At 42.0% G+C, this 12,508-nt stretch overlaps 1 protein-coding gene across 6 annotated transcripts in view; it reads right to left on the reverse strand.

Annotated features, from left to right (window-relative positions):
* LOC107221027 (teneurin-a) overlaps positions 1 to 12,508 on the reverse strand; it is a 504,979-nt gene that overhangs the window by 327,893 nt on the left and 164,578 nt on the right. The window contains exon 1 of one of the 6 annotated variants that reach the window (XM_046742589.1): positions 1,242 to 1,258. The exons of the other annotated variants lie outside the window; for them this stretch is intronic. The gene's annotated coding sequence lies outside the window, so the exon portion shown is untranslated. Of the gene's footprint in view, positions 1 to 1,241; positions 1,259 to 12,508 lie in introns of those variants that run through there. 6 annotated transcript variants of the gene reach the window in all.

Raw genomic sequence — 12,508 nt, forward strand, 5'->3', positions numbered from 1 at the left:
AAGAAGAAAGAGAAAACCAAGAAAGTAGCGCAAACTACGGAGTACAAAAAAAAAAAAAAGAAAACGCAACTACTTCTTCTCGAGTGACCGGAAGTTCGTCGAGAGAGAAACTCCTTGGGTCGGTAGATATTCCATCAGGGTACAAAACCCTGGGACACTTTGTATCGCGTGGTTTTTTTTTTTTTTGAAATGTAGCGAAGAGGAGAAACGGAGGCCGAGGAATCTGAGAAATAGACATCGCCGCCAAGGCAAGACTGTTTTTTTCCGGATCGTTTTCTTATTGTTTCGAACCGACTCTTCGTACTTTGTACTTTTAATTCAGACACTAATGAAAAGCGTAGTCCGATCATTAACGTGATTGATACGAATGGCGAGCTGTGGGAAGAGAATGAGAAACAATAGCGCATCGGGGGACCGTCGTTGATTTATTTTCGGGTTGTTTATTCCCTGCTTTCTCTTTTCCTTTCTTTACTGTTAATTCGTTAAAGGCCCTGACAGAGAGACGTATAAAAGAAAACCGTCGACGAGGATGCGACCCGCAGAAAAACGGTCCGATAAAAAATTAGGGGCGAGGAACGAAGAAATTTGAAATCTACCAACTTTTCTCCCCGCACCCTCTTGATTCTCTTATTCTCCCTCGCTGTATTCGTACTTACGGATCTAACAAATACGACGTATAATTTTTCGTCACGAGCTGTAGCAATTCGCCAATGGCTCGCTTATTTTTTCCCAATTAATCGCGTACAATCGATTATTTTTCCTAACAATCGCTTTTTTTTTTTTTTTTTTTTTTTTACGCCCATGAACGATGCGATAGAACATCAGTTTACGTGATCAAAGTCTCAAGTATTATCATCGTCTTACTTACTAAGTACACCTATTTGATATAACAAGTGAAAGATAAATGAACATTTTTACCTAAAATTAAAAAAATATTTCGAATGAAACAATAAATCATGAAAAAAAAAACTTTTCCGCTATTGAGACTGCGTGCTAAAATTTACGACATTTTTTTATCACGTGCACAATTTCAAAGAAATACGAAATAATCGATTAACCAATTGATTTTTCCCGATTCAATCGAGTCGTGTTCGATTATATTTTTCAACCGGATCAATCGATGCATCGATTATTTTCTGCTTAGTAGCCATCGCTGAATTATTCACTGACGTGCAGGACTTGACCGACTTCGAAATACGCGAAATCATACTAAAACCCGATTATCGGTATAAGCTGATTACCTCAGAGGCTGCGGCGATCAGGATTTCCCATTTCCGTTGCCATTCTCCTTCCGATAAACGCGTACTACATCCACCATTGACACTTCACACCGTACACGCACACACGAGCGGAAACATAAGGCAGCAGGACTGAAGGATCTAGTCGAGCTTTGACGCGGACTTTCGGTGGAAGAATTTCGCGACGTGCGCTCGTCACGATCTCGAATTCGACACTGAACTTTGAGCGGCGATGCGAGCTGTGTTTACAAACGTTACGTGCTGGTGTTTCTGCGCTTAAGTGTGCGAGTCTCGATCGTGAGGATCGGTTTACTCGACTAGTGCGAAACCTGAGAAATAAGATTCGAGATAAGTTTTGAACGAGGCGTAGAAGTTGGATATATCGAACGCCGAAGATGTTCCTCTCGATTTGGCAAAGCCCGATCTTCGTTCCGCGGTCAGAGTTATGCATCCGGCTGATTAGTTTATAACGCACGATTTGGTTGACGATCGTTATGACGCCTGCTGGAAATCAGAAATTCATACGCGAATTCGTGCAAGCTTGTTACAGACATACTCGTGGCATGTATGGCGCGTTGCGATTGGCAGTTTGCGCTTCAACTTTTTCCATAAAACGAGCTAACAAATTATATTTCCCTTTTTTTATTACTCGCCTCGTAAACGTCTCGCATAAAAATGGCGTTTCCGCGGATTTTTATGAAATTTAACATGCTCGTAATATTTAGCAGAAGGGGGAGCAAAGAGAAAAAGTGTATCTCTTAGCAAAAACGGTTCGCAATTTGGTCAGATCCTTTTTTCCCTTCTTCTCTCTCCCTCTCTATCTCGCTCCTTTAAACTTTAGATTATATAATTTCAATATTTAATGCTGCGTAAAACCCATCATTTCTCACCTAATTACACGGAACGTTGGCTTATTGTGAAACATTTTGATATCACAGCGATTCTTGAAGATCACGATGCCGCGATATTCGGGTTTTCAAGTACACTCAACCTGATCCTGTATTCTCAATACTGAGTTTCGGACTCAACGAAACGAATCGCAAAGTGGAAAATTCAGTACACGACGATTCTCGCGTTCTTTGTTGATCTCCTTTTATTCACTTCATCGGAAACGGATTTCTTGAGCTGTCGGAAGATAAAATCTCGAATATCGGATAATTCATTGTATGTTTTATATCCATATATCCACATACTGTGCTTTGTGAAACTCGCAAACCTTTCATATTTGATCATGAATGCTATTTGAGAATCTCTTCTTTTTTTTTTTTACTTTGACATATAAATGTATTTATCCCAGATGTGAATTGTTCCAGTAGCAATTTTCTCAGATGTCCAGGTTATTTCTCTTACGTGGTTAAAATTTGTTCAAACTATAACACCTGCAGAGCTTTCGAATTCTCAATTTTCCCATCTATCGCAGACTCTGGTTATTCGCCCGGGACACGAAGTAAACATTTTGAACTCTGCGATGAGAAAACTCGCTTTCGCATAATCCGAGCAAGTCTAATAACATTGCAAAAAACGAGTTTAATCGACTCTCGACGACGACTAAAAGTTAAAAGTAATTGTTTTGCATTACTTGAAAACTTGAAACAAAACGTTGCGTGTAAAAAATTGATTCGGACGACGAAAAAAAAAAAAAAAAAAATACTTCGAGGGAACGCGGCAGGAAAAATCTGAAAATATATTTCGGCCTGATCAGGTGTGTACCTTGTAAACCAACCGCAACGATGTTATACACCCACATAACTCCCCTCAAAGCAAGGCGAATAAATTTGAATTTTATGAAACGCAGATCAGAACCAAGGGACGCGTATACCTACGTAGTATACGGGCTTGCAGTGAATTCGGCTACAGAAATTGACCCGAATTCTCGAAATCGTTCCTGCGCAGCCAGAAGCTAAGCTGCACAAGGACGTGTACCTGCAGCACGGAGGGCGGCGAGAGGGAGGGAGAGAGAGAGCAAGATAGAGAAATATATAGAGAGAGAGAGGGACGGAGGTCAGGGCGTGTTATTAAAGTAGTAAATTTCATCCTTGGTGGCTTGATATGGATTAGACCCAGCGCGGAGGGCAATGGGGAGAAGAAAGGGGTGGGGGGTGAATCCGAGACCGTCGGAATGTCGGAAAACAAAGTAGTAGCCGTGGCGGCGCCCGTGTAACTCGGTTTCCTCCTCCCCCTCCCGGTTCCTGGTTCCCGGTTCCCGGTTCCCGGTTCCGAGCTTTCCTCCCTCCTTCCATTGTTCTCAAGAATCGAGCAGCAGCACATCGCAAACTTCACCCCAGAAACCCCCCGACGAACTTTACGACGTCCCGATAGTGGGTCAACTATTTCCCCCGTTTGATTCAAGTTTCGCATTCCCCCTCCGTCCCCCGCCGATAAAGTTTTAGGCAATCCTAACCGGCGATTGTCCCCCACCCCACTTAAACACGACTAACCGTAAATGTTAATTAAGCCGTGGAAAATTTTATGCTCCTTACCGCGGTTCCTTTGGACAACCGATCGGAGGTTTCTTCTCCTTGTATAATTGGAGAGAAAAATTAACAAAGGGACTGTAACCGCCGTTTATGCAAAAACAAAAAAAAAAAAAAACATTCCGCTGGAAATATTGACTTTACAGTCATTTGCTGAAGGGATTTTTTTTTTTTTTTTGTTTTATCAATCATGTTTTGTGGCTGCTGTAGCCGGAATATCTACTATTTAATGACTCGCATTATACTTTTACGTCACTGTCTTGCGGCGGTTCGATGTTGGGGTTAGAATAAAAAAAAACAAAATAAATGAGTCGTGTTATAACGACATTAAATTATTTACTCCTATCACATTTTCACCAACACTTGAATATTGGTGCAACGATACTAGTATTCCCGTAATTCCTTATCGACTGCGTTTGTAATTAAAAATGAACACTCTCTAATTGCGGAAAAATTGCGAAAGTTCAAAATCACAGGTAAACCAAAAAACTTTTGACCCGTTACACACACGCAACTTCAAAATTTATAGGGTGCAACAGAGGTGAAGAATTCTTCCCGTGATTCGGCGGGGCCGCCGGTCCATAGTTGCAAGAAACTGGCTAGCGGCCAGCGCATTAACCGGGCAAGGTTCTTTTCGCGAGAAATTGCAGTCACAAATCCCATTGGCTTTGCCCGGCTGGCGGTAAAGGTGGAGAGACCTGTGAAGCTAGAGCGAGAGATAAAGAGAGAGAACGAGAGAGAGGGAGAGGGAGAGGGAGAGGGAGAGGGAGAGGGAGAGGGAGAGGGAGAGGGGGGAGGCTGCAGATCGTCGACTTCGGTTCGCGAGGGGGACTCGCAAGATAGCGGCACCGACTCCTGGGGGGCCTGCTAGGCCGTTACCCGTAATTGGACGCTCCTGCATAATTGTTCCACCCCCATCCTTCACCCCCCCCCCCCCCCCCCCACCCTCCTCCTCCCGCTCCCCATCAGCACCGTCGCCGATGCGAACCCCACTCAAACCCCCAATTGATGCTTGGCATCTACCCGAATTGCAAAGTCTGACCTGACGTCAACGTCCGGCGCAACGACTCCGTCTGCGATCGTTGAAAAGCTCTATTTTCACTAACGATGGAATGAGAGAAATTTTTATTACAGGTCACCGCTCAGTCCTTAACTATTTCAATTTTTTACCACAATCGAAAAATATAGGCCTAGGTAGAAAATGAAAATTAGATTTTTAGCCGTTAACGGAAAGTCTGGTATCGGTTACTATTCTTTCTCAATAATGCTTGTGCGAGAATAAATTGACGTTAAAGCCTTGTTTAAATAAAAAAGTAGGGTAAACCGAAGAAACTGATTTTGCGTTGCAACAATCAAAAAAGGATCGACAATAGCGCGAAATGGTTACGTGTTATACCTCGTTTTTCATAATTCCAACAATATTCGATCAGTTTTTTCAACGATGCCCGATTTACTCAATTTTTCTAGTTACTGTAAGAAATGAAACTTTTCTCAGCGTGGGAAGAAGTAAACTCCCATTAAACTCTATCGTTGCAACAGCGGTCTCAGGGAACGTTTTGCCAGAAATAAAACCGATTTTTTATCACAGCAGACTCGTAGGTATTGTTTTTAAAATTGTAAAATAAGATTCTCCGACTCCGATTTGATCGCAACTTGTGTATTATTTTCAATCAAGTTTTCTCGGACGACACATCGCCGATTGTTTCCGTTACGCGAACCGTGTTTAAGGGTGATATTTTTCGCGACACTGTAAGAGGTGTGAAATCCTTTAATTCCGTTTTATTGAGTACGGGACGAGAGGGAAGAACTGCTGCCGATGGACCGAGTGAGAGTCGGGATGATTTGAGCGAGGAGAGTGATAACGTTTGGACACGTTCCCGGGGAATTTCTCCCCGAGTTTTCTCTCCTCTCTTCATTGGCATCCAGACCACGCGACAAGCGTATTGTTGTCCTCGCTCATAGAGCAAATCGTAAAAGAATTCCCGTCCACGCTGTATATATCACTTCCTTTTATCGCCGATCTAATCACGCCGTTCGTTTCTCTCGTTCCTATATCTCTTGTTTTCCATATTTTTACTCACGTCCTTATCATATTGCCTTTTATTTGCTTCTTTCGTTGTTTCGGTGAAAATCTGCTGACGAGTTATACGTATAGGTATACATATGTATGTGTACGTACAGTCACGTGCTTTTATTCCATTTCGACGCAGGAAGAATAATTTAATATAATATCCTCATCTGACCGCCGACGGTGTGTAATAATTAAAGAGTATACCTCTCTGACGAGGAGTAATTTCGCCAAGTAATTTCTCCTTTCCAAATCGAGCGCAAATACAATGAATTTCGAGTGTGCCGGGAGTATTAATCATGGCTGAAATTTTAAACGAATTACCATCTCCTTAAATATTGACACTGTAGTCGAGCGGGGAGCGAGGTGAGGGAGGAGAAGGGAGTAAGGGAGTGGAATCGAGTCCTGAGGGCCGCCAAGATGGGTCTGTCAAGTCGGCTTGCCTCTCCCTCCCCCTCCCCCTCTTTGTCTCTTCCGGCTCGCCCGAGGTGAAGTCTGAGTCAATTTAATTCTGATTAATTACTTCTTAATTAATACAAACGTGTCTGGCAAGGAAATAGAGTATTACCGATAAGGCGATTAAACAGGATCCTTTTTATTCGGCGCAGGATCGGAGCCTCCGCTCTCTCGAATAACGATCGCGTTCCGCCACAGTCGCTTGTTTATTTCGTTTAATTTTTTTTACTTCTTTCCCTTCGTACTTTTCATTTTTTCCCGTCTGCGGTACAGGATACGTAGGTACCTACTTTGCGTACGGGTGAACCGAATTCTCACCGTGTCGCAAACGAAGTTCGGTGAGTGTATCTTTTGCTCAAGAAAGAGGGAGATAAAAAAAGAGAAAAAAAAAAAAAAAACGCAGAGAAACGCAAGAGGGGCGGATACGTTTCGTTCGAGTTTATCGAAAGCTTCCAACCGACTGCAAGCCTCTCTCGCATGGGAGAAATATTGCTTTTCTTGAATTTGAAGGAGGCGGAGAGCGAAAGAGAGAGAGAGAGAGAGAGAGAGAGAGAGAGAGAGAGAGAGAGAGAAACTGATTTTCCTACTCACTCTGGGGTTCATGCGGAAAGTGACGAATTCGTGACTATAACAAACTCAGGGTGCCCGCAGGATGCGGTGAGGAGGCAGAACCGCTGCCTCCGCCGCAGCCTCAGCATCCCTCCTCGGGGGAATTCAATATTTCTTAAATTTTAAATCACTCCGTTTAATAAATACGTTATGATTTAATCTCGGGTTGGAGAGGCAGCGAGAAGTCAGCCGAGACACGGAGCGAGGGAAGCTGCGGAAGGAGGGGGAGGATAGCAATAATAACGCCGTTTGGAAAGGGAAATGCGAAAAACGGAGGAAAAAATTCAACGTCTCAATGCGCGACGGTGGTGCAAACCAGAAATCTCTCCCGGTGACCTCGCTCTACCAACGAAAGCTCGGGAGAGGTCACCGAGCCGGGATTCCGGCTGAGCTTTTTCTAGCGGCGGAGAGGAAAATTGCGTTAGCCTTAAGCCGGTGCGAGCATCTGTGCGCATACGTATGCACGAAACGTGTATATTTCTTTCCGGGAGACGTTAAACTTTCGCTTCTTTCCGAATAAACCCTCTGCAAGCATCCTTATAGGTACAGATCATTTAAGCTGTATAGGAACCGGGAAAACTCCTCACGCAGTGACAGGAAACGGGAAAGAAAATACATATGCAAGAAAATACGGGTATGCGTATCGTTTATACGTACATAACTTTGGATTTCTGTCGAAGGTAATTTACCAACGATATTTGTAAATTGTATAAAATATAGGCACCTGTTTGCTTCACAGAATTACCGTTGGACGATTCGGAGGTTATTTGTCTTTACAAACCGGAATCTCGGGAAATTTTAACCTGCGGGCGTGTGTAATTCAGACAAATCTAAAACATCGATCCTCTTCGAAAATACAGACTGTACAACTATCGAGTGGAGAATCCGTTCCCTGCGGAGGACTGCAGTTGCGGAATTCGCGTAATTCAATATCGATAGACCGGCTCGTCGGCAATAAAAGCAGCTACTAATTTAACCTAGTGAAAACACGTCCGACGGGCTTTAAATCGCGCGGATAAATAGAGGAAAAGAAATTCGAAAGCTGCAGTGTAAATTCATACCTCCGCGTATCGGGGGCCGGTTTTCAAACCGCGAGCTTTCGTTGCGCGTTACACGTACCTGCGAATAACTCGGGTAATTTAGGTCGATAACTAATTAACGAACTGTACACTTTCGCAGAGATCGGGATTCGGTTGCTACGAATGCATCGCTGAACGAGATTGCAGGGGAAGTGGTACACATAGCGAGGTGGAAGTTGGTACCCCTGATTCTGGAGCCTCGCCTTTCGCACAGCGGCAAATCGGATAATTCTTGATTGGATGGCAATCACCGTGCACAATCCGATCGCGTACAGAACCCGAGTAGGTATCGTTTCGAAGAGCGCGACGTCAACTGCGAGAAAAAAAATTAGATAGAGGAAAGGAGAGAGATCGAGCTGCCTAAGATGATTCGACGCGTGTTTCGAAGCTTGCAATATTCATCGTGGCGTAGTGTCGCATTTTTTTTTTTTTATAAAAACTCCAAATTCTTGCAGTAAATGTACGTAGAAATGCTTGGTACACGGAGCAGGCGTCGCTGCTTAAGGATAAAAGGCAATTTTTTTTCAATTTCTCATAAATTATGTGTAGTATAGAAAAAAAGTAACGTTTGTTCGCCTTGTTGACATTCTACAAAAAACAAAAAACTGTTGAACCTATGAAGCTGATATTTTTATGGCCTGTTCTGCATATGTGTAGCTATACCCCGAAATACCATAAAAATTATTTATTAATATTTAATCCATTGTTTAAACAATTTGATTTGAAAAAAGAGATCGAAAATTTCAAAACTCGGCTGTTATTTCAATTTTTTTTAAATCGAATTTGCATAATTCTGCTTCAGGAGATACCGGCAAGTGTACTTTTCAATAATCTCTTTGTTTTTGTTTCAGATGCTTTAAAGTTGAGGTGTGTCAGTCAGATGTGAATAGGAATAACTTCACGCGGCCATACCAGCAAGATTTACCATCAAAAAACGAGTATAAATTTTTTTTACATCAATTTATAACTTCCTCTGTTATTTGTAAAAAATTTGAAATCATTGAATACTCATTGCCGATGACCGTTTAAATTTATATCTACGTTATATCGAGCTAAGCTAAAATTTGTAAAACAATTCTCCTTCACGGATTTTTTATCCGGTGTTAGGTGAGAAACGAAATGAAAAAAAAAAAAAAAAAAATGTTGCACCGTTTGAAGAGGTTTGGCAGGCTAGAATCGAGTAGCAAGGTATATTTTACCTGTCAAGAATTGGCAAAATCGATTCAGAACTGCGATGTATTTGTTTTTTTTTCCCCTTTCTTTCATTCTTTTTTTGTTTTTTACTTCATCCAAAATTAATGAACTGAAATTATGCGAAAACCGAGGCAATAAACGCGAACAATGTTTTTGTTTCCAAGAGAGGATTGATCGTTGTTTTTTCATCTTCTTGCCAACGAACGAACAGCCGAATCGAGTAGATGAATAAACGAGTTATTGCAGTTAGATGAAAAGGCGAGTAAATAAATAAAATGCCGTGAGAAGATTTCGCGCAAAGAGCGTGGGATGAAAGAATAAAAAATGAAACATAAAAACAGGAAGAGAAAGAAGAAGAGAGAAAGGGCAGCGCGGGTATCGCGCGCAATAATGGAAAAGCGTAACGCCTCGCCTTGGAAGGAGATAAAGTTAATATCTCGAGCCCGGTTTTGTAATTGCCAATTATTTCGGCTTACGTCGCTCTTTGTTCTCGCGGCTTTAAGATCCGCCTTCAAACCGCGGCCGGAGGTTGGCCGGCATTTTGCAGTGTCGCAAGTGAACCGTCGAGACTTAAAAGTGAATTTGTAAAATTATTGTTTGTGTTTGTAAAATTATAGGATATGATATCGAGAGAGCTGGTTTGGATTTTTGCCGTTTTTCCACCCTTGAAAAAAAAAAAAAAAAAAAAGAACTCTCGACTTTAAAAATGTTCGCAAATTCCTCGCATACGCGGAAAATCCACGGAGGTCGGATTTTCCTCGGCCGTCATTCGCACGCCTCCGTTCTTCACCCATGTGTGAAAATGTCGAGAAATTTTGAACCTCGCCATGGAGCTTTAACGCTTCATCTTACAAACGGAGCAGATATCGATGCAGTCGAGTTTGCGGATGGACCGCAGAACCGGACGCGAATTACGAGGGTTGCTACTTCGCAACGCTAACGCGCTTATATACTTATGGAATAGCAAGCTGCTTGCTCAAGACTTGGGATCCCCTCCTCCTTCGTTATTGCCCATTAAAGCGACCTGTACGTTATGGGTTTACGTTGCCAATTATCGCAGGAGGTGCACGGATTTCAGGGTCACGTTTAGTAATCATTCAATGGAATGAAGGAATTAATCTGTATGTGGACAAAGATTTCGAATTCCCTGATCTGGTTACAGTTTAATAATTAATTACACAAATTGCATAAAAATTACTAACAAATTGCTTAAATGGAAACTCGAAGAACGAAAAGAATCGTAACAATTCATACGTCGATACAAAGTGTAGAAAATTTTTATCCATAGACGTTGAAAATATTTCATCACAATTGTGTTTGTTTATACGACTTTAATTGTTTCGTTTAAGAAAGAAGAAGATAAAAATGGCGACGAAATCCGCTCTGTTCTACCCTTCCGAGGTATTGCAAATCCCGTTTCGTATGTCGAGGTGGAATCAACTTATTGATTTGGAACCTTGCACGAATAACTGAAACCTGTTGTAAAAATAATATCGAAACAGCAGCGAATAGAAAAAAGTAATTCGTGGATATGGATGAAAAAAAATGAGATTTGGAGAGCCGATTTTGTTTTATTTTTTTTATTTTAAATATGACATGCAAGCGGCGCACTACAAAACGCGATTTTTATCCGTGTATTCAGGTGTATCCGATTTGATTAAATTCGAAATAGGAATTTTAGAGCGTTCGAGGCGAAGGAGGGTTGCTTGCGGGACACGCTGCACGCCTTGTGACGTATACATACACGCTATACAAGGTATGCATACGCAGAAACCGGGGGCGGCAGCACCGAACATAAAAGTCAAATTTGAATTTGAAAACACCTGCTCACCTACCTGCCCTTTGCTAACTTTAATAAGATTTTTTTACTTTCGCATAACCCAGCCGTGTATACCTTGCACGTGTAGGTGCATAGACGTGTAAATAATATACAAGTTACATAAAAATGTCTGCGTATATGTCGGCTCATGCGGAAACCCGCGCATCAATATCCATATCGCCCCTTGCAAAAGAATAAGAAATAACAATGAAATCACGTCTAGTCTGCAGTTGAATTCGTCGCCTTTGTGTGCGTGTGTGTGTGTAGCATAGCTTATATTTATTCCTACGAACGCGTATATTTTTATTTACGTCATATTGTGATACATGGTAGAGATTCGCGAGGGATATTCGAAGATGAAATAAAAATGAATTATTACAATCCACGTCACGCTCGGTAAATGATATCAATATGTAAATATAATTGCGATTACTAATTTATCTAAAATCTAAAGTATCGTTAAATCAGTACTTGCGGTAAAAAAATTTCAAAATGAAAAACTATCAATTTTCGAGGTATATCTTTTCGGGAACACGGGTTTACATTCGTTGGCATGTTTGTTAAAAAGAAAAAAACGACATCGCGATTATACGCGCGTGTGACTCGAAAGATTCGTTGAAAATCTGTGTGAAAAATTTCAGCTCCCTTTGTTTCTTCGCTTTTTATTTGCTTCAATTTTCGCTGATCACGGAATAAAGCGGGACAGATCTCTTGCGTTGGTATACCTTGTACCTCGCGTAATTTCGGAAGTAGGTAAGAAAACCAGGCAGAATTTACCAAGAGTTGAATAACAAAGCGTACGTCGAACGCGTTCTCGTTATTAGACAGGTTACGAATTCCATTCGCGTTTGAAAATCTCTAGGAAACTATCCCAGGAAGTCTCGTCGATCCGTCGCAAGAACGGCATAAGCAGCATCGGAGACGGGAGACTCTGACGATGAGATATTTCTCTCTCTCTTAAAACGTCTGCTGCAGCAACAAACTCGACGTTGTCTGCACAACAACTTCTCTGTTTATCGCTACTTGTTTCCCCCCCCTTGTTCCCCCGCCCGTCGCGCTCCTAATTAGAGACTTTCAGTTGTAAACGAGACCGGGTTGCACGGCTCGAGTTTCCGCGTTGACGTTAACCTGCAGACCTCCCCCCACCTCCGAACCGGGAAATTTGAGTACGAAACTCGCATAAAATGCACTCAAACTTTATACCCCCTTCACGTTTCTTCTCTCATTTTCTTTTCCCCTCCAGGATTAAGCAACCTACAACCTGCCTGGTACAAAACCACATTCCCAAAACAGAGACAAGCGTCGATCGATCCTTAGAATTTGATCCCGAGGTAGGTTGTTCAACGGTCATTTTTGTTTCCGAATACTTTTTTGACGCGAAACGCAGGACGGAAACGAAAACTTACTTACAATGTGTAAATAATCAGAGAACAGGGGTGAGTATGAAATTATACAATAGTGCATGCACATAATGTATATATATATATATATATATATATATAAATGCACATTGTAGACGTCGACGTGAACGCGACGTGCATAAAAATGTCGCAGCGTAGTCGCGAGGAGGC

The sequence above is a fragment of the Neodiprion lecontei genome, chromosome 6, assembly GCF_021901455.1.
Source record: "Neodiprion lecontei isolate iyNeoLeco1 chromosome 6, iyNeoLeco1.1, whole genome shotgun sequence".
NCBI lineage: Eukaryota > Metazoa > Arthropoda > Insecta > Hymenoptera > Diprionidae > Neodiprion > Neodiprion lecontei.